The sequence below is a fragment of the Triticum aestivum genome, chromosome 7B (genome assembly GCF_018294505.1).
Source record: "Triticum aestivum cultivar Chinese Spring chromosome 7B, IWGSC CS RefSeq v2.1, whole genome shotgun sequence".
Classification (NCBI taxonomy): Eukaryota; Viridiplantae; Streptophyta; class Magnoliopsida; order Poales; family Poaceae; genus Triticum; species Triticum aestivum.
This window is the reverse complement of record NC_057813.1, coordinates 498,086,010-498,108,985: the sequence shown is the minus strand read 5'-3', so window position 1 is coordinate 498,108,985 and position 22,976 is coordinate 498,086,010.

Here is a 22,976-nt window from a genome sequence, read left to right as displayed (position 1 = left end):
CATTTTCACAAAAACACAAAAATATTTTCGTTTACTTGCTTGCTTTTATCCTCTTCATGTAAACACTCAAAAGAACACAAAAGAAATAAGAAAATAACATGGATCCTCATCCTCTTGCTAATCTTTTAAAAATATCCAATTATGATGAACCAATTGCTAGTGAGTTGAGTGCAGTATATTGTCTTTATGAAGTTTTGTCTGAAATTCGTGAATCTGGAAATTGTGATGAAGTGTTAAAAGAAGAAATTTATAAAGTGATTCACGATAGCTACTTGAATGAAAAGCATGATTGCAATGATGTCATTATAAATTCTATTAATATCAATTGTGTTAATGATATGCAAAACCCCAAGCTTGGGGATGATGATTTTTTAATGTCCACTACCCATTGTAATGATCATGGTTGGGGTGTGCTTCTTATGATCTTCAAAATTTATTTAAGCCTCATGATGAAAGTGAAATTGACAATAATGTTTGCAATGATATTTAAAGTGGGTTTGGAAGAGTGTCAATTTAGGAAAAAAGAATCCCACACATTTGTAGAATGTTCAATCTTATGAAGTTATTGATAAAAGTGGGTTTGGAGAGGTGATAACCCACAAGTATAGGGGATCAATTGTAGCCTTTCTCAATAAGTAAGAGTGTCGAAACCAACGAGGATCTAAAGGTAGAACAAATATTCCCTCAAGTTCTATCGACCACTGATACAACTCTACGCACGCTTAACGTTCGCTTTACCTAGAACAAGTATGAAACTATAAGTACTTTGTAGGTGTAAAGGGATGGGTTTGCAAGATAATAAAGAACACGTAAATAAAAGCTAGGTGTTGTTTAGATAAAGAAACAATTATGTTATTTTTAGTAGAGAACTTTTTTTCACAAGAAAGTTATTTGTTCCTAGGCAATCGATAACTAGACCGGTAATCATTATTGCAATTTTATATGAGGGAGAGGCATAAGCTAACATACTTTCTCTACTTGGATCATATGCACTTATGATTGGAACTCTAGCAAGCATCCACAACTACTAAACATCATTAATGTAAAACCCAACCATATCATTAAAGTATCAAGTCCTCTTTACTCCCATACGCAAATAACCTACTTACTCGGGTTTAAGCTTCTGTCACTCTAGCAACCCACCATAAGTGAATCATGAACCTATTGCAAACCCTATAGCGGGGATCCCTCATGCTTGCGTGACACGGAGAGCACCATAGGACAACACCAATAATAAAACATACAACTCAAACCAATCACGATCATCAATCAACCCATAGGACAAAACAAATCTACTCAAACATCATAGGATAGCCATGCATCATTGGGAAATAATATATAGTGTTGAGCACCATTTTAAGTAGAGATTACAGTGGATAAAAGAGAGGTTACACCGCTGCATAGAGGGGGGAGAGTTGGTGATGATGGCGGCGAAGTTGTTGGTGTAGATCGCCATCATGATGATGGCCCCGGCGGTGTTCCGACGCCACCGGCAGAGAGGGGGAGAGAGCCCCCTCCTTCTTCTTCTTCCTCGACCTCCCCCTAGATGGGAGGAGGGTTTCCCCTCTGGTCCATGGTCTCTGTTTCTCTTCTGTTTCGCATCCCCGTTTTCTGCCCTTTCGTCGTTTCTTAAATTCCCGAAGATCCGTAACTCCGATTGGGCTAAAATTTTAACACGATTTTTATCCAGATATTACCTTTATTGCGGCAAAAGAAGGGCACCAACTGCCTTATGGTGCGACCACAAGCCTCCCAGGCGCACCCCTCCGGCTTGTGGGGCCCTTGAGCATCGTCTCGCGTGGATTCTTTTTCCCAAAAATCACAAATATTCCAAAATAAATCTCCATAAGTTCTTATCACGTTTGCACTTCGTTTGGTATGGATATTCTGTGAAACAAAAAACATGCAAAAACATGAACTAGTACTGGGCACTGGATCAATATGTTAGTCCCAAAAATAATACAAAACGTTGCCAAAAGTATATGAAAGTTGTAGAATATTGGCATGAAACAATAAAGAATTATAGATAAGACAGGGACGTATCAGCATCCCCAAGCTTAATTCCTGCTCGTCCTCGGGTAGGTAAATGATAAAAAAGATAATTTTTGATATGGAATGCTACCTAGCATAATCTTGATCACATAATCTAATCATGGCATGAGTATTAATACACGAGTGATTCAAAGCAATAGTCTATAATTTGATATAAAGACAATAATACTTCAAGCATACTAATATAGCAATCATGTCTTCTCAAAATATCATGGCTAAATAAAGTTATCCCTACAAATCATATAGTCTGGCTATGCTCCATCTTCATCACACAAAGTATTTCATCATGCACAACCCCGATGACAAGCCAATCAATTGTTTCATACTTTTAATGTTCTCAAACTTTTTCAACTTTCACGCAATATATGAGCATGAGCCATGGATATAGCACTATAGGTGGAATAGAAGGTGGTTGTGAGGAGAAGACAAAAATGGGATAAAGTCTCGCATCAACTAGGCAAACTAATACGCTATGGAGATGCCCATCAATCGATATCGATGTAAGTGAGTAGGGATTGCCATGCAACGGATGCACTAGAGCTATAAGTGTATGAAAGCTCAAAAGAAACTAAGTGGGTGTGCATCCAACTTGCTTGCTCATGAATACCTAGGGAAATTTGAGGAAGCCCATCATTGGAATATACAAGCCAAGTTCTATAATGAAAATTCCCACTAGTATATGAAAGAGATAAAATAGGAGACTCTCTAGCATGAAGAACATGGTGTTATTCTTTGAAGCACAAGTGTGGAAAAGGATAGTAACATTGTCCCTTCTCTCTTTTTTCTCTCATTTTTTTGTTTTGGGCTCTTTGGCCTCTTTTTTTATTTGGGCTCTTTGGCCTCTTTTATTTTTTAAAGTCTAGAGACTGATCCCAACTTATGAGGGAATCATAGCTTCCATCATCCTTTCCTCACATGGGAGAATGCTCTAATAATGATGATCATCACACTTTTATTTACTTACAACTCAAGAATTACAACTCGATCCTAGAACAAAGATATGAATCTATATGAAGGCCTTAGGCGGTGTACCCGGATGTGCAATGATCTAGCATAGCAATGATATCAAAAAACGGACAAGCCATGAAAACATCATGCTAGTTATCTTATGATCATGCAAAGCAATATGACAATGATGGTGCGTGTCATAATATATTAATACGGTGGAAGTTGCATGGCAATATATATCGGAATGGCTATGGAAATTCCATAATAGGGTATGGTGGCTATTTTGAGGAAGGGAATATGGTGGGTCTAATGCACCGGCGTAAGTTGCGCGGTACTAGAGAAGCTAGCAATGGTGGAAGGGTGAGAGTGCGTATAATCCATGAACTCAACATTAGTCATAAAGAACTCACATACTTATTGCAAAAAATTATTATCCATCAAAGCAAAGTACTAATACGCATGCCCCTAGGGGGATAGAATGGTAGGAAAAGATCATCGCTCATCCCCGACCGCCACTCATAAGGAAGACAATCAAAAAATAAATCATGCTTCGACTTCATCACATAATGGTTCACCATACGTGCATGACAAACCTTAACACAAGTATTTCTACCAATCCACAATTACTCAAAAGAATGACTCTAATATCACTATGTTTATATCATACAACTATTGCAAGGAATCAAACATATCATATTCATTGATCTACAAGTTTTTATGTAGGATTTTATGACTAACCATGTGAATGACCAATTCCTGTTAACTCTATAAATACATATAAGTGAAGCATGAAAGTTTAATTCTTTCTATAAAATATATGCCCACGCTCTAATAAATATATTTGAAGCAAAAGAGCATTCTACAAATGGTGGTTTTCTATGTGTAGAGAAACAAGCAATCCAAACTTCAAATGATATAAGTGAAGCACATGCAGCATTCTACAAAGTCATACTCAAAAGATATAAGTGAAGTGGAAAGAGCATACTATAAATACACCAAGGACTATCTCATACCAGCATGGTGCATAAAAGAAAAGGGAAAAATAAACACAAAAATACGGTCCAAGAATTTACGCATATCATGTGATGAATAAAAATATAGCTCCAAATAAAATTACCGATGGTCGTTAGAAGAAAGAGGAGATGCCTTCCGGGGCATCCCCAAGCTTAGTTTCTTGGGAGTCCTTGAATATTACCTTGAGGTGCCTCTGGCATCCCCAAGCTTACGATCTTGCCACTCCATATTCCTTCATCCATAGTGATCTCACTCAGAACTTGAAAACTTCAATCACACAAAACTTAACAAAACCCTCGTGAGATTCGTTAGTATAATAAAGCAAATCAGCACTTCAAGTACTATTGAAAACCCATTCATATTTTAATTTTGCATTATCCCTACTGTATTCTAACTTCTCCATGTCTTATACTAACGATACAATCCATAGTTCCATCAAAACAAGAAAAACAATGCATCAAAAACAAAATCTGTCAAAAACAAAACTGTATGTAAAAATCTGAATATTGACCATACTTCTATAACTCCAAAAATTCTGAAAAATTAGGACAAAATAAAAAATTTGCATAACAGTACTATGTAAAAAATTTCAGAAACTTTTGACATTCCAGTAAAAAATGTAAATTCACGCACTACAGGCAAAGTTTCTGTTTTTGCACTGCACAAACCAAACAAGCAATCTAATCATCCTAAAGGCAAATCTTTGCACATTATTTTTACTAGTCAATGTGTACGTGCAAGACACGTTAATTTGGAAGTATATTAAGTGCATGCGGATATTAAGTATCATATTATTTGTGTGTTATTATGTGATTAGTACTATATTTGGCATGAAATTAATTACACGCTAAACGTGTCGAGCACTCGACATTGAAGCTGTCTAGGTCGTTGAATTGACATGATTTGATGGCCGAGATTAATTGGATCTGCCTCTTCGGGTCTTTTTATAAAATAACATCAAAATTGAAAAATATCATCAACTTTTTTAAAAGATCATTGAATTTGATATAAAAGTTCATCAATATTGAAAAAAGTTCAACAATGTTGAAAAAAGTTTATCGAAAGAGTTCACCGATTTGAAAAAAAACATCGAATTTGAAACAAAGTTCATCAATTTTGCAGAACTTTCTGTAAAAATCATCGTTTGAAAAAAAATTCATTAATTCTGTAAAATGTTCACAAAACTGAAAAAGTTCATCATTTTTCTAAAAAAAATCATCGAATTTGGAAAAAGTGCATGGAATGTAAGTAAAGAAAAATAAAAAAGATAAAGAGAAGGTAGCTAAAAGGACGGCCCAGCTTGGAGGGCTTCAGGCGCCCATTTTTAAAATGCATAGTAACGGCTGCCTAAAGCGCCAAATAGGATCTGCCTGGAATTCCTACCCAGTGAACAATTCAGAAATAAATGAGAAATTGAGCACGGTCGGGATTTGGTATAGCAGCTGACATTCATTTGGGCTCTGCATTCCCCATCCAAACCTAAGACATCCGCCCACCCCGCTCTCTTCACCGCCGCCAACTTCCGGTCGGTTGGACACGGCCCAGGCCGCCGGTCGCATCCACACACTTCCCACACCTCCACGCGGCACAGATACCCGCTCTTGTTGGTGTTGGTGGCCTATTTTTGTCGTCGTCGTATAGCACCTGCATGGCCATGCCACCCCCTCGCCTCCATCGCCGCTGGCTCGCTCCAAGCCCGTCGTCCTTGCTCCACGGCCGCCTCTACTTCGACAGGCCTGCTACCTGTACGGGGAAGAGGCACGGGGCTCTTCACTGGCCGGCTTCTCCATAACGCTTGCAAGGTGTTCTAATAACCCACAAGTATAGGGGAGCAATTGTAGCCTCTTTCGATAAGTAAGAGTGTCAAACCCAACGAGGAGCTAAAGGTAGAACAAATATTCCATCGACCACCGATACAACTCTAAGCATGCTTAGCGTTTGCTTTACCTAGAACAAGTATGAAACAGAAGGACTTTGTAGGTGTTGTTGGATAGGTTTTCAAGAATATAAAGAGCACGTAAATAAAAACTAGGGGCTGTTTAGATACAGACGCAATAAAGTTAGTATAGCGAGTGTGGAAAATTGGTGGTAGGAGTTGTGAAATTGTCCCTAAGCAATTGACTACTTTACTAGACCGATAGCAAGTTTTATGTGGGAGAAGCCACTGCTAGCATGTCATCCTTGACTTGGAATTCTATGCACTTATGATTGGAACTATTAGCAACCATCTGCAACTACTAACGTTCATTAAGGTAAAACCCAACCATAGCATTAAGATATATTGGTCCCCCTTCAATCTCGTATGCATCAATTTCTATGCAGGTTGAAGCTTCTGTCACTCTTGCCCTCCAATACATAGTCCTATCCACATACAACTAACCCTATGGTGTGATCCACGTGCGCTCTCATATGATGGGCACCAAAGGACAGCAACATAACCACAAGCAAATTAAACCAATCATAGCAATTCACCAATTACCGATAGGACAACGAAAATCTACTCAGACATCATAGGATAGCAACACATCATTGGATAATAATATGAAGCATAAAGCACCATGTTCAAGTAGAGGGTACATTGGGTTGCGAGAGAGTGGACCGCTGTAGATAGATGGGGGAAGGTGATGGAGATGTTGGTGAAGATGACAGATGTGTTGGTGTAGATCACGATGATGATGATGGCCCCAGCAGCGTTCCGGCGCCACCTGGAGAGAGGGGGAGAGAGCCCCCCCTTCTTCTTCTTCTTTCTTGACCTTCTCCCTAGATGGGAGAAGGGTTTCCCCTCTGGTCCATGGTCTCCATGGCATGGGAGGGGCGAGAGCCCCTCTGAGATTGGATCTGTCTTTCTGTCTCTCTCTATTTCTGCATTTAAGATTCTGGCCTTTCACCGTTTCTTATATTCCCGGAGATCCATAACTCCGATTGTGCTGAATTTTGGACACGATCGCTATCCGGATATTAGCTTTCTTGCGGTGAAATAAGGGCACTAACCACTTTACGAGGTGTCCACGAAGGTCAGGGGCGCGCCCCCTGCCTCGTGGGCCCCTCGAGCATCGTCTCGCATTGATTCTTATTCCCAAAATTCATAAATATTCCAAAAAAAATCTCCGTCCGTTTTTATCCCGTTTGGACTCCGTTTGATATGGATTTTCTACGAAACAAAAAACATGCAACAAACAAGAATTGGCACTGGGCACTGGATCAATATTTTAGTCCCAAAAATAGTATATAACATTGCCAAAAGTATATGAAAGTTGTAGGATATTGGCATGGAACAATCAAAAATTATAGATACGACAAAGACGTATCAACATCCCCAAGCTTAATTCCTTCTCGTCCTCGAGTAGGTAAATGATAAAAAAGATAATTTTTGATGTGGAATGCTACCTAGTGTAATCTTGATCATGTAATATAATCATGGCATGAATATTAAGATACGAGTGATTCAAGGAAATAGTCTATCATTTCACATTAAGACAATAATACTTCAAGCATACTAATAAAGCAATTATGTCTTATCAAAATAACATAGCCAAAGAAAGCTTATCCCTACAAAATCATATAGTTTGGCCATGCTTCATTTTCGTCACACAAAATGCTCCCATCATGCACAACCCCGGTTTCAGCCAAGCAATTGGTTCATACTTTTTAACGCGCTTCAGCCTTTTCAACCCTCACGCAATACATGAGCGTAAGCCATGGATATAGCACTACAGGTGGAGTAGAGTATGATGATGGAGGTTGAGTGGAGAAGACAAAAAAGGAGAAAGTCTCACATCGACGCGGCTAATCAACAGGCTATGGAGATGCCCATCAATTGATGTCAATGTGAGGAGTAGGGATTTCTATGCAAAGGACGCACTAGAGATATAAGTGTATGAAAGCTCAAACTGAAACTAAGTGGGTGTGCATCCAACTTGCTTGCTCATGAAGACCTCGGGCATTTGAGGAAGCCCATCATCGGAATATACAAGCCAAGTTCAATAATGAAAATTCCCACTAGTATATGCAAGTGATAACTCAGGAGACTCTCTATGTGAAGAACATGGTGCTACTCTGAAGCACAAGTGTGGTAAAAGGATAGTAACATTGCCCCTTCTCTCTTTTTCTCTAATTTTTTTCTCTTTTTTTATTTTTTTGGTGGGCTTCTTTGGCCTCTCTTTTTCATTTGGGATTCTTTGGCCTCTTTTATTTTTCATAAAGTCCAGAGACTCATCCCAACTTGTGAGGGAATCATTGCTTCCATCATCCTTTCCTCACATGGGACAATGCTCTAATAATGATGATGATCACACTTTATTTACTTACAACTCCATATTACTCGATATTTGGAACAAAGATATGACTCTATATGAATGCATCCGGCGGTGTACCGGGATGTGCAATGATCTAGCATAGGAAAGATATCAAAAAAATGGACAAGCCATGAAAACATCGTGCTAGCTATCTTACAACCATGCAAAGCAATGTGACAATGAATGCTCAAGTCATGTATATGATGGAAGTTGCATGGCAATATATCTCGGAATGGCTATGGAAATGTCATGATAGGTAGGTATGGTGGCTGTTTTGAGGAAGATATAAGGAGGCTTATGTGTGATAGAGCGTATCGTATCACGGGGTTTGGATGCACCGGTGAAGTTTGCACCAACTCTCGAGGTGAGAAAGGGAAATGCACGGTACCGAAGAGGCTAGCAAATTGCGAAAATGTAAGAGTGCGTATAATCCATGGACTCACATTAGTCATAAATAACTCATATACTTATTGCAAAAGTTCATTAGCCCTCGAAACAAAGTACTAATATGCACGCTCCTAGGGGAAGGGTTGGTAGGAGTTAACCATCGCGCGATCCCGACCTCCACTCACAAGGAAGGCAATCAAAGAACACCCCATGCTTCAAATTTTCCACACAGCGGTTACCATACGTGCATGCTACGGGACTTGCAAACCTCAACACAAGTATTTCTCAATTTCACAATTACTCCACTAGCACGACTCTAATATCACCACCTTTATATCGCAAAACTATTGCAAGGAATCAAACATATCATATTCAGTGATCTACAAGTTTTATGTAGGATTTTATGGCTAACCATGTGAATGACCAATTCCTGTCATCTCTCTAAATAGATATAAGTGAAGCAAGAGAGTTTAATTCTTTCTACAAAAGATATGCCCATGCTCTAACAAATATAAGTGAAGCAAAAGAGCATTCTACAAATGGCAGTTTTCTATGTGAAGAGAAACAAGCAATCCAAACTTCAAAAGATATAAGTGAAGCACATGAAGCATTCTATAAAGCCATACTCAAAAGATATAAGTGAAGTGCAATGAGCATTCTATAAATCAACCAAGGACTATCTCATACCAACATGGTGCATAAAATAAAAGTGAAAACTAAATGCAAAAGACGCTCCAAGATTTCCACATATCACATGAATGAAACGAATCCGAAAACATACCAATACTTGTTGAAGAAAGATGGGATGCATTCTGGGGCATCCCCAAGCTTAGACGCTTGAGTCTCCTTGAAAATTTACTTGGGGTGCCTTGGGAATCCCCAAGCTTGAGCTCTTGCCTCTCCTCCTTTTCCTCATATTGAGACCTCCTCGATCTTTGAACACTACATCCACACAAAACTCAACAGAAAACTCGGTAAGATCCGTTAGTATAATAAAGCAAATCACTACTCTAAGTAATGTTGCAAACCAATTCATATTTTGTTTTTGCATTGTAGCTACTGTAATACTCCCTCCATTCCAAATTACTCGTCGTGGTTTTAGTTCAAATTTGAACTAAAACCACGATGAGTAATTTGTAAGGGAGGGAGTATAACTTTTCCATGGCTTAATCCGCTGATAGAAATTGATAGTTTTGTCAAAACAAGCAAACTATGCATCAAAAACAGAATCTGTCTTAAACAGGGCAGTCTGTAGTAATATGAACATTCACCATACTTCTGGTACCCCAAAAATTCTGCCAAAATTAGGAAAAATAAAAAAAATGCATAGAAAAATAGTGCAAAAAGTTTCAGAACCGTTTGACGTTCCAGTAAAAAAAAATGTAAAATCATGCATTACAGCCAAAGTTTTTGTCATGCACCGCACAAACCAACAAGCATTGTAAACATCCTAAAGGCAAACCTTGGCACATTATTTTTATAATACAATGGAATTGTAAAAGGGGATAATTATTTTTGTTGAAAAGTTTCTGTAATCAAGATTCACAAAGTTTCTGTGAGCATGAACAAAGTTCAAGGCTAGCTCCCACTTTAACAATGCTCGTCTTTCTCACTTTCGCTTTTCTTTTTGAAAAAGTTTTGGGTTCCCCTCTTTATTTTTTTTGTTTTTAAACTTTATGAAAGCACACAACAGAGTAAATGACTCTCTAAAACTTCCGGGTTGTCTCCCTGGCAGCGCTTTCTTTAAAGCCATTAAGCTAGGCATATAGTGCTCAAGTAATGGATCTACCCGGATCCCAAGGTATACCAAAGCCAATTTTAATTAACAATGATTTGTGATTTAGTAGTGAGCAGAAAGTAACATATATCATGCAACAACGAAGCCTAACTCTCTTCATATGCATCAGCCTGTCATAAAAGAACAATTCATGCACACCAAGTAAAGGCCAATGCATAGTATAAGCACTTTCTTGCAATTCTATCGTGTTGGAAACATAAAGAGGCGGAGGTGTAGTTCCTCTCTCATAATAATTGCAAGTTGGAGCAGCAAGCACATGCATATTATATCTATCAAAATCATCATGTGCAACGGTAAAATGCAACCCATCAACATAATCCTTAATAAGAGCAAACTTCTCCGATATAGTGTAGTTTGGAGAATTCAAAAAGATAATAGGACTATTATGTGTGGGTGCAATAGCAACAATTTCATGTTTAACATAAGGAACTATAGCAAGTTCATATCCATAAGCATCATTCATATTGGCATCATGGCCACAAGCATAGCAAGCATCATCAAAAATGGGTATTTCAAGAGAATCAATGGGATCATAACAATCATCATAGAAATCATCCTTCGGTAAGCATGAAGGGAAATTAAACAATGTATGAGTTGAAGAGTTACTCTCATTAGAAGGTGGGCACGGGTGATCAATCCGCTCTTCCTCCTTTTGTTCTTTGCTCTCATCATCATCTTCTCCATCCAATGAGCCCACAGTTTCATCAATTCCTTCTTCCATAGACTACTGCAAAATATTAGTCTCTTCTTGGACAGCGGAGGAGTCCTCAATATATGGTTTAACATAGGCATTATAAGCATAATTATCATTACAATATTTAAGTATGGCAAAATTTCCAGATTTGTAAAGAGTAGCATCATACTTTCCAATCAAAGAAGCAATTTCATAAGCACCCTTAAAAGCAACAAATTCTTCAATTTGTTGAACATCATAGTAATTATAAACACCCTTAGCATACGAAGATACGATTCCATTATCACTAAACTCACATTGGTAGGGAAGGTGTTTCTTAGGGTCTTCAGAACAACAAGTAAAATCATATATTTCACATAAATTTCAAGCATAGCATTGCAAACAATGAATTTGATCCAGTAAAAGTTTCCCTTTTGGGGATAAGCGGCGTCGCACATAACAAGCATGCTTATCTAAAGATTTGCCCTCAACTAAGCTAGTTGGGGTTTCAGCACGAGCACAAAGGGATCGAAGACGATCCAAGTAAAAAGCTTCAGGAGTGTGATAGATTTTGAGTGGTTCTTCAACCATTGGCATAGTAGGTACAACTAATTTTTTTTGGTATTTTGCATTTCCTACCCATAACTAAAGATAGAAAACAACTTAGAACGGCAAATAAAAATTACTTAGTGATAAAGCAAACGAGCACACACGAGAGTATTCACCCCACGCTATAACTCCCCGGCAACGGCGCAAGAAAAAGGTCTTGATAACCCACAAGTATAGGGGATCAATTGTAGCCTCTTTCGATAAGGAAGAGTGTCGAACCCAACGAGGAGCTAAAGGTAGAACAAATATTTCCTCAAGTTCTATCAACCACCGATACAACTCTACGCACGCCTAACGTTCGCTTTACCAAGAACAAGTATGAAACTAGAAGGACTTTGTAGGTGTTCTTGGATAGGTTTACAAGAATATAAAGAGCACGTAAATAAAAACTAGGGGCTGTTTAGATAAAGACGCAATAAAGTTAGTATAGCGAGTGTGGAAAAATGGTGGTAGGAGTTGTGAAATTGTCCCTAAGCAATTGACTACTTTACTAGGCCGATAACAAGTTTTATGTGGGAGAGGCCACTGCTAGCATGTCATCCCTGACTTGGAATTCTATGCACTTATGATTGGAACTATTAGCAAGCATCCGCAACTACTAATGTTCATTAAGTTAAAACCCAACCATAGCGTTAAGATATATTGGTACCCCTCAATCCCGTATGCATCAATGTCTGTGCTAGGTTGAAGCTTCTGTCACTCTTGCCCTCCAATACATAGTCCTATCCACATACAACTAACCCTATGGTGTGATCCACGCGCGCGCTCATATGATGGGCACCAAAGGACATCAACATAACCACAAGCAAATTAAACCAATCATAGCAATTCACCAATTATCGATAGGACAACGAAAATCTACTCAGACATCATAGGATGGCAACACATCATTGGATAATAATATGAAGCATAAAGCACCATGTTCAAGTAGAGGGTACAACGGGTTGCGGGAGAGTGAACCACTGTAGATAGATGGGGGAAGGTGATGGAGATGTTGGTGAATATGACGGAGGTGTTGGTGTAGATCACGGTGATGATGATGGCCCCGGTGGCATTCCGGCGACACCGGTAGAGAGGGGGAGAGAGCCCCCCTTCTTCTTCTTCTTCTTCTTCTTCCTTGACCTTCTCCCTAGATGGGAGAAGGGTTTCCCCTCTGGTCCATGGTCTACATGGCGTGGGAGGGGCGAGAGCCCCTCCGAGATTGGATATGTCTTTCTGTCTCTCTCTGTTTCTGCGTTTAAGATTCTGGCCTTTCACCGTTTCTTATATTCCCAGAGATCCGTAATTCCGATTTGAGTGAATTTTGGATAAGATCTCTATCCGGACATAAGCTTTCTTGCGACGAAAGAAGGGAACCAACCACCTTACGGGGTGTCCACGAGGGTCAGGGGCGCGCCCACCCCCTGGGTCGTGCCTCCCTGCCTCGTGGGCCCCTCGAGCATCGTCTCGCATTGATTCTTCTTCCCAAAATTCATAAATGTTCCAAAAAAATTATGTGTCCGTTTTTATCCCGTTTGGACTCCGTTTGATATGGATTTTCTGTGAAACAAAAAACATGCAACAAACAGGAACTGACACTAGGCACTGGATCAATATGTTAGTCCCAAAAATAGTATAAAAAGTTGCCAAAAGTACATGAAAGTTGTAGAATATTGACATGGAACAATCAAAAATTATAGATACGACGGAGACGTATCATGTTCTACGTTTCGCTCGCAAGGTACCATGGATAGTGGAGATGAGTTCTTTTTCAATAATTTCACGTGTTCATCAGACGATTCATCGTTGGACGATGAGGATTTTGTAGTTGCGACTATGGTCATGAGTGACCACATTGCTGGGCAGCGGCCAAGGTCGATCCCGGGTCATACTTCGACGTTGAATCAGAACAGAGAGAGTGGCCATTGCCTACCCTTCGCTGATTACTTTCAATGCACGTCCCCACACTCTTCAATTCCAGGCTTTTCATTCCCCTGCCACTTCTGGATGGATAGACATGTGTTCAACCTCATTCGGGAGGGAGTGATGGAGTATGATGATTATATCATATGCAAGGAGGATGCCCTTGGAAAGGTTGTCTTCTCCTCTAATCAGAAATGCACCGCAGCTCTTCAGATGTTTGCATACAAAATTTCCGGTGATCTTGTTGATGAGTATGTCGCATGAGCGAGTCCACATGCCTTGCGTCATTGTACAAATTCAACAAGGTTGTGGTAGTAGTGTTTGGCCCTAAGTACCCGAGAAGGACAAATGATGCAAATACAACCCGGTTGTTGGCGATCAATGCAAATAGGGGCTTTCCGAGGATGCTTGATAGCATAGATTTTATGCATTGGAAATGGAAGAACTGTCCATCTTATTGGCATGGGCAATATAAGAGGCATCTCAAGGATTGCACTGCCATACTTGAACTTGTGGCTTCATAAGATCTTCGGATTTAGCACTCTTTTTCGGCATGGTTGTTTCTCACAATGACATCAACGTGCTTCGGTACTCTCCGGTGTTCGGAAGGCTTGCAGAAGGCAACTGTCTAAATGTCAACTTTGATATCAATGACCACTACTACAACAAAGGATACTGCCTGGTTGATGGTATCTACCCTCAGTGGTCAAGTCTTGTGAAGATAATCTCCAATCCGATAGGAAGAAGAGGGCTAAATTTGTTCAAGCACAAGAGAGAGCTGGGAAGGATGTGGAGCATGCTATACTTCAATCTCAATAGGGCATCGTTCAGTATCCTGCTAGAACTTGGAGCACCAAGAAGATGTGGGAGGCGATGCTTGTTTGTGTGATCATGCACAACATGGTCGTAGAGGATGAGCATCAAGACAAAATCTTCGATCAAGTGTTTTTTCAGGGTCAAAATGTTGACTGAGCTTGGACCGGCAACGTTTGCACGGTTCACATAATTTCGTCATGAAATGCATGATTGGGCAACTCACGTTCAACTCCAAAATAATTTTGATCATACGTGGACTAACCTTGACAACCAATAGATGTATCGGTTCTTTTTCTTTCTATGTATGTGTGACAAATTAAATTTCATTTGGTTTGTAAACTATGATATTTTTATTTGGTTGTAAACTATTTACTATTGTGATTTATTTGATTATAATAAAACTATGTGCAATGTTGCTTTTTTAGATATATGCATGCAAAATTCCTGCACATTTGTCCAGCGACCGGACAATCAGACAAAATGGGTCTGCCAGTTGAACGCAAAAATAGACCCGCACGGACTCCGTCCCTTTGGCCGACCCAAATCATGTCCGTTTGGTCTGCCGGTTAGAGTTCCCATTAGTGAGCCATTTTATGCAATGAGTTTTTCTTTGCGAAGACTAATTCATTTCTGGCAATGTTGGCCAACTCATGGTCAACGCAAAGTTGTTAGTCCACCCCCATTTCCTTTGTCCGTTGAACACCCCATCCCACCAAAACGACCCAACCAAGGACGCAGTGGCCATCCTGCAGGGCTGAAAGCCAGCCAGGGACCTCTCGTGCTCCGACTGTTAGGTTTGTCCTACTACGTGCCATACTGCCATACCGATGCCCCGTGCATGCCACCATACCTTAACCCACACATCTCACTATTCATAGACGACAACAAATATGTCACCCGATGTTCGTGCACACACACACACACACATCGCAATATGGCATGCATTGCCCATGCATTGGTACATATCCATCCAGGGGTTCCTCTGTGTCAGCCGTACTCGTCGCCATGTCCATGTAGTACTACTAGTACTACTCCCAAAAAGGAGAAACATAAAATAAGGAAAAGGCACGCGGCATTAATTTGCCGGGATACATCAATCAGTCTTTGTTGCTTGCTTCGGGACAGGCTAGATTGTGTGCTCCTATCCATGCACCCCCTCCTACCAGAAGTAGAACTAGGGTAGGAGCTATACGAGTGGCAGCAGCCACGACGAGCTCTCGCCACGACGCAGCCCGCGGATCTGGTACGTCGCGCCGTGCAGCTACTATAGTTCCTAGCCTATAGCCTGACGCAGCCCGCTGATTTTCCACGGTGCAATCGAGTACTCCCCCTCCGTCCGGCGCATGCTCGCAGAAGCGCTGCCGCGGCGCAGCACTCGCCGTTTTCCAACGCAGCCTACCAAATCCCACGGTGGATCGGTCTCTCGCGCCATCAGCATGCAAATTCGGCTATCCCAACAGGGACTCCACCGCATGCATAGCATGCGTGCCACTGTAGCAACCGGAGCAGCTGACCTGCCATGCCACGGGCCGGGAAGGATGCACCGTCACATCTACGACAATGGCGCTCTCTCTCACCCCCGTCTCCGTCCATGTCTGTTGTCTCCACTCGCGCCTACAAGAGTTGGAGAGGACGGGCGTGCAGGAGTTGCAGATGGACAGCGCCGGGGGCCACCCTCTTTTTCTTCCCGCGGCTTCACATCCTCGTTAATGGCAAGGACATCAGCGTGACCTGATCGTCTCACCACGGGAAGAGAGTACGGACGCAGCCACCAGATAGATCAGCAGCAGTTCGTCTCGCCCATGTCACCCCGGTCGCCAGCGCGTGGCCGCGCGCGCCTGCAGATAGGATTGGAGGTCCGAGGTATTGGTGCGCGTGTACGTGTAGAGAGTTTCCATTTTTTTTAAAAAATCAAATCAGTATAACTCCAAGATATTCTAAAAAAAATACTAACTCAATGCTACGGGATCGCAGCAACTCCTCGCATCACGCCAAGATATGGTAGTTTAGACTAGCCACAATGGGGTAGTAACATAGAGTAGTAACATGCCCATGTTACTACTCTATGTTAGAGCATCTCCAGCCGCGTCCACAGAAAGGCCTCCGCAGGCGATTTTTTCGCGCCAACGCCGAAAAAACGGCACAGTCGCACCCCCAGGAGCCCGATTTTCGCCGGCTTGGGCCAAAATCAGCGCCGACGGACCAAGCCCGAACCCGATGCGCTGGAGGGCGCCCGGGGGCGCCGGGCGAATCGTTTTTGGCGCGAAAGAGCCGCGGGCCCGTCGAGTCAGCGACACAGGCGCTTCGTCGCCCTCATCGCCTCGGTTCCCGCGGGAATCAATGCCAAGGCTGCCGTCGCCGGTCAGTCTTACCATTGATTCCTCACGGACGGCGTGTCACGGGGCGGCGCGCGGACGCCTCCCCTCCCGCGCACGCGTACACACGGGCGTGGTGCACACACGGGCGCGGCTATATAAGCCGGTGGCCTCCCTCCGGCCACACCAAGCCCTAGCCACCGAGCTCTCCCTCTTGTGCGCCGCCATCGAGCCCTCCCTCTCCCTCCCCCATGCGCCGCCTCCGAGCCCTCCCTGTCCCTCCCTCCCCCCGTGCCCCGATGGCCGAGCGTTTCCCCGACGACGAGGCGGCGGCCAACGGCTTCGGTCGCCGCTCGCTGCGCGAACAAGAGTCTTGGCTCCTGTTCCAGGCCAACATCCCGGCGCGCTGGACATGCGCGTCGGGCCGACGGGATGGAGGCTCAGCAACGGGGGAGTGCCCATTCCCTCGTTGCCCGACGACGTGGCGCGCCCTGGCTACTTCGCCGACGAGGTTGAGATCGTGCGCGCCTCCCTCACCGACGAGCAGCGCGCCCTCCCCCAGTACGCCACCGACAACCACGCAGCGTGGGCGGAGTACTTCGAGCGCCGTCAGTAGCAGAGGTTGGCGTCCACCAATGGAGCGCCGGTGGTGAGCGGCACGAAGAACAGCGAGGGGCGCCACCTGTGGTGGGGCATCCCCGGCCGCATGCTTGAGGGCGTGCTGACGCACCTTGAGGGCGGCAACAACCCACCGCTGGCATACCCTCCCCCGGCGAGGACGGCCGCCCCGGCCCATCGCCGACGCGTCGAGCAATGGATGCCCAGGAGGTTCGACTCATCCTCGTCGTCCTCCTCGCACTCCTCCTCACGGGCTTCTTCCCACTCCTCCGGCTCTCTGGCGTTGCTCGGTGTCAAGGCCGAGCACGCGGCAGAGACGCCGCTTGGCCGGTGCACTCGCAGCGTCGGCATCGTCATCAACGAGGGCGGTCGGCGGCCTCCTCGTCGGCTCCTCCGCGCTTCGTCAAGCCAAAGACGGAGCCGGGGCTAGCGCCAGTGAAGACGGAGCCGGGCCTCCCCGTCGTGAAGATGGAGCACGACGACGTGGAGCTCGACGACGACGCGGCCCTGGAATGGGCGCGCAAGGACTCCCTGAAGATGGCAAGGGAGCGCCAGTGAGTCGCCCTGCGGCGGTTCGAACAGCGCCGTCTGGGCTGCGGCGAAGGAGGAGTCGTCGTCATCGAGGACAGTGACGACGACGACGCGCCGCCGCCACCAGTCCGCGTTGGCAACGCCGGTCAGGGGTCCACCAGGGATAGCCGCATCAAGGAGGAGAAGGCCGCCGCCGACGGCAGCGACGACGACGACTACTCGGCGTTCAACGATTTCTTTTTTTAGTTATATTTTACTATGTACCACTGAACATGTCAATATATGCCAATGTTTGCCGAAATTTAGCCGTGTTTAACCGAACTTCGCCGAACATTTTTTTTTTGAAAAAATTATGCGCACCTGGGGGCGGCCCTGGAGCCGGCGACTAGGGACCTACTCGCCCCGAGGCCCTTTTTTCCGCCGGCTCGCGCCCAGGCGGCGATTTTGGGCGCCCCCTAGGGGGCCAACGGCTGGAGATGCTCTTACTACCTCTATAGTGAGGAGTAACATATGTGTGGTGACATGCAACACTTTATTTATTATGCTATAGACTCATCTTGCCTTGATATGTGTGATGTTACTCATACTAGTAGTAACTAGCTATGTTACCACATGTCTCTCTTTCTTCATTTATTGCTTGTCATGTCATCTATTTTATCTAGATATGTGTGATGTTACTACCTATGTTACTCCCACTGTGGGTAGTCTTAGAGACAGAGGCGGCTGGCATGGGGAAGAAGAAGAACATAGGAAGGCTCTGGGATTAGGGAAACAGAGGTTCAGTTATTACAATAATCGTCCTCTCGCACACACACAACGCTGCTACATTATAGGCCTCATGGGCTGGCCCACTGGCCGCACATTGCGCAAGGGATGGGCCTAGCCCAGGTTGTTGCATGCTCTCCCCTCTTAGGAAACATGTCACCCTCGTACTGTTCATTATCCGGCCATTGTCGTTGACATGAGCGCACTGTACCACTCCCAAGTCGCCATGGACAGAGGCAGACCTGCCCATGCTATCTTCAGTTGAGGACATGTATAGCTGCCCACCTGCACCAAACGGGATCGCAGTACCTGAGCCGGCCGAAGGGTATGAAACACCTGGTGAACATTGACCGTTTCTTCAGTCTGCAGATCAAGGGATGGTGGTTGAGCTGGCTTTAGAAGAGAAACATGTACCACTAGATATATTTTACCTGACGCCGGGAGAGCAAGGCAGTAAGCAACATCACCCACTTTCTCCGAGATCTTGTAAGGCCCAAAGTACGTGAACTCGAGCTTGTGATTAGATTGTCTTACCACTGATTGTTCAACACAAGGCTGCAGTTTGAGGAATGCCCAGTCACCAACAGCAAACTTCCTATCAGAAAGATGTTTGTCTTCTTGTGCTTTCATGCGTTGTTATGCTCGAAGCAGGTGCTCTCGAATCAGACCTTGCATCAAATTTCTTTCAGCTAGCCAACCAGACAAATCAGAGGACAAGGAACTCTGTAGGTTGGCAACCCCTAAGTGCCTAGGCTGATAGCCATAAAGAACTTGAAATGGTATTTTGCCCAAAGCTGAATGGTAATTAGTGTTCTACCAATATTCCGCTTGAGGTAACCAATGAGCCCACTTCTTGGATGCAGAATGTACCATGCACCGAAGAAAACTTTCCAGACACTGATTCAGTTTTTCCGACTGTCCATCTGTTTCAGGATGACTTGCGGAGCTCGTGTTCATTTTGGTATCGGATAACCGGCATCGCTCCTGCCAGAGAGTACTGGTGAAGATCGGATCCCTGTCAGTCACCAGGACCTGAGGCAGGCCATGCAATTTGTATATGTTGTCGAGATATACTTAATCCACTTGTAGAGCAGTAAATGGATGAGTAAGAGGAAGAAAATGCCCATATTTACTGAATTTATCGATGACCACTAGAATAGTGTCAAACTGTTTGCTCTTAGGAAGACCACCAATGAAATCCATAGTAACTAAGTTCCATGCTTCTTTCGGCACTGGTAGAGGAGTGAGGTGACCCAGTTTCCTGATATGCTCAGATTTAGCTTGCTGACAAACAGTATAGTCTTTGACATACTTCTGGATGTGTTGTTTCATAATCGGCCAAGCAAAAGGAGCTTTAATACTCTGATAAGTCCCTTGGAACCCAGAATGTCCCCCAATGCCACTAGAGTGTATAGACAACATAACTGCTTTGTGGGCCTCTGTATTGTGCCCCGGCTAGATTCTATCTTTATATCTGATAATGCCTTGGTGCAACACATATCCTTTCTCATTTGATCCAGTAAGAGATAATTCTTGGAGCAATTGTTTGTCTTCAGAATTTTGCTCATACCCTTCTGATACTACTGTAAGCCACTTGTGTGTGCAAAATGAAATGGTATAAAGTTTTGGAGGAGCGGGGGACCTAGAGAGAGCGTCAACAATGGTATTATCCTGGCCCTTCTCATAAGATGTTGTAGTTCAATCCCAGTAGTTTCAGGAGTGCTTTTTGTTGAATGGGATTACTAGTCCTTTGATCTTGCAGATGTGTCAAACTCCTATGATCTGTTGCCAATGTAAATGGAGCATGTTGCAAATAAGTCCTCCATCTGTCCATTGCCAGAATTACAGCTAAGCACTCTTTCTCATAGGTAGATAGCGCCTATGCCCTTGGTCCGAGAGCCTTGTTGAGATAAGAAATCGGATGCCCATCTTGCATTAAAACTGCTCCAGGGCCATTGTTACTAGCATCAGTTTCAATGACAAACACCTTCACTAGTAGAAAACATGACTTTGGTTCTGACCAGATCAGAGCTATAATTCCGGTCGCGTTACGAAACGGGACTAATGTGAGCATCAGTCCCGGTTCAAGCGGCTAGGACATTGGCCGGGCCTCGGCAGGCACCAGTCCCAGTTCGAGTGGGACCTTTAGTCCCGGTTGGTGTCTCCAACCGGGACTAAAGGTTAGTCTTCAGTCCCGGTTCTAGACACCAACCGGGACTAAAAAATGCCTATATATATCCTCTCCCCTGCCCGCCCTCTCTTTTGTTTTTTGGCCGTAGAAGGTGGAAGGTGTGTGCGCTACTCTGTTCTTCCTTCATATGCACATAAGGTGTTCGATGAAATGCCTGAGCCACACTTAAGATTTCTCCTATGTTCTTCCTCCAAGCTCGACCTCCAAGCTCCATTTTCCCCAAGATTTGTCAAGATTTGGCGGTGCACCAACTATCCAAGTGTTCTAAAAGGTTAGCAACTTCATCCTTTCATCTCTCACTACTATTTTAGCTCATTTCATATGCTCTAGAAGTAGAGTGGTTTATGGGTTTTAGTGGAGGAGTGTATGTGGGAGTTTATTTGATTTAGATGCACAATTTGAGATCAAATTAACTTCTTAGTTTGCACATGTGTGGGGTGCCGTCCTGTCCCCGTCCTCACCGCCAAGGATCTCCTGCGCCGATCTTGTCGCCGACACCACCATGATGAGCCTCTTATTCTTATATTTTTTAAAGAAATAATTCTTACTTGTATGATTTAGATAACTACTTGTATAATTTTCTTACTTGTATTATTGTTTGATATTATATAGTGCCATGGTTTTGGTATCCGCCCCCGTCGGCTCTCGTATGGTCTATGATTCTGATGTGGTATTATCTTTTATAACTATTTCTTTGATTTAGTGTTTGTGACAATTATGCCGACCAATTTGACATATATGTTTTTATCTAGGAGGTATGTGAACCGAAAATTCCAACCGACCCTCTTGTCGAGAGGTTAAATTTAGTTGAAAAATAAAACAATTATTTGAAAGAAAAATTGAAATGAATTGAAGAAGAGAAGATAAAATTGAAGTTGCACGTTGCCGATGTCGTCGATCTACACAAGATCCAGATGGATGCAATGCGCTTGAAGATTAGAAAGGTTAGAAACTATGACATTGATAAAGAGGCTTGGTATCATTATGCTGTTGGATCAATTGTTACCTTAGTTGTGATTTTTATCGCATTTGTTGTTGCATTTAAATGTTTTACATAGTTGTATGTTAGTTTTAATGTATGTTTTAATTAGATGCTCTAGATAGTTGTTTTATGAGAACTAAGTATGAACTTTATGTATTTATTTTTTAGTAATAACATTTGATCACTACTATACTTTGGTTTTAATGTGATGATGAACTTGTATTAATTTGGTCATTTCTCTATTCATGATGTTTTGTAATGGTTTTTGATGTACTTAATTATATAATGCAGATGAACTGACAATGGATGTACGGTGACCGACGCACTTCCGCGTACATTACGGGCCTACATAATTTTATCGATGTGGCTGAGGCAAACAATCAGAATGGTTTTATGTATTGTCCATGTACTGTCTGTGGGAATACAAAGGATTACTCTTCCTCGAAAACCTTCACTTTCACCTACTTAAGAAGGGTTTCATGCCACACGTACTATAATTGTTGGACCAAGCACCGAGAAAGAGGGGTTATGATGGAAGACAATGAAGAAGAAGAGGATGATGAAAACTATCCTATGTTCCATGAACACGGTGATACTGCAACAGGGGAATCTGAAGATCAAGAGGCACCAGATGTGCCCTCTGATCGTTGTCAGGTCATTGTTGATGCACAGAGAGAATGCAAAAGTGAACTGGAGAAGTTGAAGTTCAATCACATGTTAGAGGATCACAGAAAACGGTTGTACCCAAATTGCGAAGATGGCAACACAAAGCTCGGTACCACACTGGAATTGCTGCAATGGAAGGCATAGAATGGTATATATCTGACAAGGGATTTGAGAAGCTACTGAAAATATGAAGAAGAAGCTTCGAAAGGATAACGAATTGCCTGATAGTACGTAAGAGATGTTATATTGTATATATGCATGAATGTGTACTATATGTAGTACCGTCGAATAGATATACGAAAACTTATTGTTCGACCAAGCACGGAGAAAGAGAGGTCACTTCTCTATATATTCATGACGATGTTGTGTAATGGTTCATTCATTGCTATATGTAGTAGTGTAAGTGCATCTAGT